General features: G+C 46.3%; 1 pseudogene; it reads left to right on the top strand.

Moving 5' to 3' along the window:
• Window positions 1–2,349: 2,349 nt before the first annotated feature.
• LOC133060321 (large ribosomal subunit protein eL31-like) lies at window positions 2,350–2,736 on the top strand (annotated as a pseudogene).
• Window positions 2,737–5,900: the final 3,164 nt, after the last annotated feature.

The following is a 5,900-nucleotide window of genomic DNA, read 5'->3' as shown; positions in this document are numbered from 1 at the left end:
CACTACTGCCGCCTGGGAAGTCCATTTTATATGAAAACCTGCTGGAAATACTGGTTGTTGAAGCCAGAATGTGCCTGCTTTTCTTTGCCTTTGCTTTCACTTTTAAAAGTGCAAACTCACGGGGTTTCCCTGGTGGCCCAGCCTGCAATGCAGGGGACATCAGCTCCATCCCTGGCTTGGGAAGACCCCACGCGCCACGGGGCAGCGAAGCCCGTGGGCCACACGCACTGAGCCCGCGCCCTAAAGCCCCTGCTCTGTAACAAGAGGAGCTCCCTCAGTGAGAAGCTAAGCACCGCAGCTGGAGACCAGTCCCCACTCTCCCCAGCCAGAGAAAGCCCGCCCAGCAAGGAAGATCCAGCACAGTCTTAACTAAATTTTAAATAAATAAAATATAAACTCATATTTTCTGCGTCAAGCTGCTGGCAGTTTACTTGCATATTTCATTTAATCCTTTTAGCTGGAGATTATATTGCCCTTGTTTTACAGATGCAGAAACTAATTGGAATCAGGTATTAGGTCACTTGCCTGGTAGCTAGAGACAGATGTGAGACTTAAAACCAGGTCTGTGCTTTTTTTCTTTTCCCCCAGCTGAAATGAACTAACAGTGTGTTGAGAGCTTTCAGACCTGAAGTTCTGAGGCTCTGTTGGAACAGTTTATATTTTTGAATTGATCTTTCTGAAAAGGGCACGTCTGCTCTTCTGCCACCTGAGTCTGTCCCCAGCCTCTGCCCAGGTCAGCCCGCGGCTCCCAGGAGGCTGCTCCTTTGTGGGAAATCTCCCAGGAGACATGCAAGAGTCTGTGCACTGAGCAGCTGCGTGTCCCGTTAGAGCAGAGACAGCGTGAAACGTGGGGCTCGGGGGAACCGGGCTATCAGTCTCATATGAGTTAATCCCCTGGCGTTACAGGACAGATACTCTTCTGAGACCGGAGAGAGAAAAGCCAGTGAGACACTTCTGCTCTCTGCTCCTCAGTCTGCCCACCCGTAAGATGAGAGCGCTTGACTAGGTCAGAGATGGCAGGATGCACCGCACACCGGCCACTTCTCTCCATTCCAGCTCTCGTGGCAGACATTGCTAATCGATCCCGGAGTGCTTTCCTGCTGAAACACGTCGGCCTCAGCTGCATAACTCCCAACAGTCACCAAACACGGAGCAAAGAGGTGCCAGAGGAGATGAGATATTTTGCCCTCCCAGGACCAAGGCAGCTCAGCTTCTTCTCAGCTCTGCCTTCAGTCAATATCTTCCACTCCCCCAGGGACCCCAGCTCTCAGGCTTGTCTGCTCTAGGAAAGTGGCCTGCACCATGATGAGTGAGACGGCTGGGCCAAACCTAACAGCTACGGGGCAGCCTCCTTCTTTCTCTTTCCTTGTGCTGAGAGGAAAGACACTTAGCAAGCCCCCTGAAGACCCACCCCCGTGCCGCACGTCCTGGCAGGCCGGCTTCCCAGGCTTGCCCCAGGGAGGCTTAGCACTCCTGCAGTCAGACATCATTCAGCTGCCCCTGAAGACCACACTGGCTCTGACCGAAGTTCGCAAAGGAAAGAAGTAGGAAGTTGCGGTGAGCCAGGGAGGAATCCCACAGAGAGGTGGTTTGCCCCATCCATCAACTGCTGCATACCTCCAAGCCTTTGCACACGCAGTTCCCCCTACTCTGACCACTCTGCCCCTCTGTCGGTCTGATGAGCTCCTGTTCATTTCTTGAAACCCTATTCAGATATCCTCTCCTTTGGAAAGCCTCCCTCGCCTCCCCTCCAGGCAGTCACCCACTTCTTGGGTATGCTGTCTGTGCATTGTGAACACACTTATCCTTTCTCGAGGTCACTGTAGTGGAATTGCTTACTCCTCTATTACCCTCTTTAGACTGTAAACTCCCTGAAGGTAGAACCACGTCTCATTCAGTCAAGGACTTGTTACAGAGCACAAACTCACTAAATATTTGTGGACCTGTTGATCCAAGCCCAAGCCCTACCCCCTGAAAAGTTTAAACTATCTCCAGGTAATGAGCCAGGAACAAGTATCATTATCCCCAATTTGCAAGTGACTCACTCAGGTCAAGAGGCACGCCAAAAGGTCCCCCGCTCACGCCACCAGCTAAGTCAGGGCAGGGTCTGGAAGCCCAAGCTCACCAGCACTCCGAGGAGAGGAAGTGCTCTGTCCCTGTGATGCTGCATAGAGTTGACCAACCCTGAGCGCCCATTCGTGTTTTTCCACCGTTTACATGCTAATGCTGGAGCCGTCAATCCGAGTGGTAGGAGCTACATGTGCATGCTACCACTGTTGAAAGTTTGCAGCATTTGTTTCAGCAAATGCCTTTTAAGAAATCAAAAACACCTTTCCAACCCCTGCCCTGCAGGATGGCTCCTGCAAAGAAGGGCGGCGAGAAGAAGGGCCAGTCCACCATCAACGAGGTGGTGACAAGAGAATACACCATCAACACTCACAAGCGCATCCATGGAGTGGGTTTCAAGAAGCGTGCCCCTAGGGCACTCAAAGAAATCCGGAAGTTTGCCATGAAGGATATGGGAATCCTGGACGTGCGCATCGACACCAGGCTCAACAAAGCCGTCTGGGCCAAAGGAATCAGGAATGTCCCACACCGGATCCGTGGTTGTCCAGAAAGTGTAATGAAGATGAAGACTCGCCAAAGAAGCTCTACATTTTGGGTACCTACGTGCCCGTCACCACCTTCAAAAATCTACAGACAGTCAATGTGGACGAGAACTAACTGCTGATGGTCCAATAAAGTTATCGAACTGCAAAAGAAAAAAAAAAGAAATAAAAAAAAAGTGCTAACATCCTTGATAAACAAAGAGCTCTCACAAGTAAATAAAAGTAAAAGCTCAGTAGAAAATAGATAAAAGTCACAGGCAAGCCACACAATTTTATTTATTTATTTATTTATTTAAGATTTGGGACATTTTATTACTTAGTTGCTTCTTAAGAGATTATTGCTACAATTAGGAAGGGAGCCTTGAGATGGAAAGGGGGGAGGTTAAAGACAGAAAAGATCTAAAAGAGGCAAGTACCATTTTCCAAGTATAAAATTGGTCATATTAAAAGTGACATGGCAGTATATTCATGCAACTACTTAACTCTAATCCAGAAACAAGAGTACAGTTTTTGCAGAGGCCAATGAGACATCTGCAAGCAACATGATATCATGAAGACATTCCATCTACCTCTGCAGACTAGATGCTACTTACGCACACAGGTACGTACAGAACAGAAAGCCCACAAGTGTTAAGTCTAACACTCATGATCGTAAAGTGGCGACAGCAGGTCCCTTTGAAAACACCATAGCCCACAGAGGAAGGTCCTGGGGAGACACAGGAAGCAACAGGACACTCTGCAGGTTTGTGCTTCTTCGTTTTTAGCAGCTGACAAACCACAGTGGTGCCTGCTGAGTGGTTCTGGGTCCCTGGAATTCCTCCAACATGATGAATGCACTGGAGATCCAGGGATGGTTCACAGAGTTTCTCTCTCAGGAAGTGCCCATCAGTTCATCAACCGGGGGGGAATGTGACTCCCCTATCCAAAGGATCTCTGCTTCTAACACAAACATACCCACATTCCTGGAGCCCACAAGGACAGAATGAAACCACACACCAGCCCTGCAATGATGCAGCCAGCCAGTCAGTTATTGTGGAGGAAGTACAGCGCTAAAGAACACTCAGACGAATGTGCCAGGGAGTCTGGGGGAAGCCGTGGAAGCCACACAATTTTAAATAATTCAGTGAGCATTCACTGAGCAGCTATTATGTGTCAGGCACTATTCGAGACATTGTAGGTGCAGAGCGAACAGCAGGAGGTCCCTGCTGTCGTGGAATAACCTAGTGAGAAGGAGACAGACACAAGGAAGGAACATCTATATCTCACACAGAGGCAGTGGTAAGTGCTGAGAGAGCCGATTCCTAGGAGTCCGGAGGGAGGTCCCGAGAAGAGAGGGGTCTGGAGCTCTCGAGGAGGAGGAGGGGGGGGAGGAGGAGGAGGAGGAGGGAAGGACAAACATCCTGTTTTCTCTACATTCCTTAGTCTTAGTCACTTAAAACGCTTTTTTCTTTAAGCCCCGAACTGATGATTATACAACAAACAACTCAGTGTAAACTCTGTTCTAAGGATTATATAACAACAATGTATCATGCTTGAGGACAGTTTCTCCTTGAAAACATTCAGGCTAATCCTGTTATCTTAAAATGTAAATTATGGGAGTGGATCTAGTAAGATCTTTACAACCTTGAGACATTCTTTTGATTTATTGTAATAATTAATTAAACAGTATATAACTCCCTTGCTAACATAACACTAGCGAGGGAGACACTCTCCATCCCCCTTCTGAGTCTATGTCAGAAGCTTTCTCTGTTCCTTTTCTTACTTTAATAAAACTCTGCTACACAAAAGCTCTTAAGTGATCAAGCCTGGTCCCTGGTCCCGAAGCTAAATCATCTTCTTTGGAGATCAGGAATCTGACATTGTTCAGTAGTATCAGTAATAATACTATAATCTTACAGTCTTTCAAAAACAGAAAGATTCTGTTGTGCCCGACTCTTTGTGACCCCATGGACTGCAGCACACCAGGCTCCTCTGTCCATGGGATTTCCCAGGCAAGAATACTGGGGTGGGTTGCCATTTCCTTCTCCAGGGGATCTTCCCGACCCAGGGATCGAACCCGAGTCTCCTGCATTGCAGGCAGATTCTTTACTGACTGAGCTATGGGGGACAGTACTGTGTAGCAAAGTGAAACAGGGTAATACAATAGAAGTGACAGAGCTAGGGTAGGTAGGATGGTCAGAAAAGATGTCTCAAGAAGGCGCCGAACTATTTATAATGGTCAAGACATGGAAGTAACCACAGTGTCCATCAACAGAACAGATTAATGGATAAAGAAGATATAGTATATATATTGGGTTGGCCAAAAAGTTCATTCAGCTTTATACCATCTTAACGGAAAACCCAAATGAAATTTTTGGAAACCCAATACACACTGGAATACTACTTAGCCATAAAAAAGGATGAAATAATGCCATTTGCAGCAACATGGATGGGCCTAGAGATTATCAAGGTATTAAGTGGTGGTATTAAGTGAAGTAACACATATGATATAACTTACATGTGGAATCTAAAAAATGATACAGATGAACTTATTTACAAAATGGGAATAGACTGGGGATTCCCTGGTCCTTCAGTGGTTAGTACCCCATGCTTCCACTACAGGGGGCATAGGTTCAGTCTCTGGTCAGGGAACCAAGATCCCTCAAGTCATGCAGCACAGCCAAAAAAAAAAAAAGACTAACAGACATAGAAAACAAACCACATATGGTTACCAAAGTGGATGAGGAGGAGTACATTAGGAGTTTGGGATTAACACTTACACACTATTGTATATAAAATGAACAGCAAGGACCTGCTGTGTAGTGCAGGGAACCATATTCAATATCTTATAATAACCCACAATGGAAAATAATCTGAAAAAGAATATATGTATGTACACATATACATATGCATCCTAAGTCGCTTCAGTCATGTCCAGCTCTTTGAGACTCTATGGACTATAGCCCACCAGGCTCCTCTGTCCATGGAATTCTCCAGGCAAGAATACTGGTGTGGGTTGCCATTCCCTTCTCCAGGGATCTTCGTGACACAGGGATTGAACCCCAGTCTTCTGCGGCTCCTACAACACAGCCGGATATTTTACTACTGAACCACCAGGGAAGCCCACATATACATACATACATACATACATATCTATCTATATATATATATATATATATATGTATATATGTATAGCTGAATCACTTTGCTATATAACATGACATTGTAAATAAACTATAATTTTTTATGGTTAGAAAAAAAGGAACTGCTGATATCTGAGTAACAAAAACACTCCTGAGTAGGGGCCAGTGA

Source organism: Dama dama, chromosome 8 (genome assembly GCF_033118175.1).
Source record: "Dama dama isolate Ldn47 chromosome 8, ASM3311817v1, whole genome shotgun sequence".
Lineage (NCBI taxonomy): Eukaryota > Metazoa > Chordata > Mammalia > Artiodactyla > Cervidae > Dama > Dama dama.
Note: the sequence above shows the minus strand (reverse complement) of the source record. Positions and strands in the feature narration are given on the sequence as shown.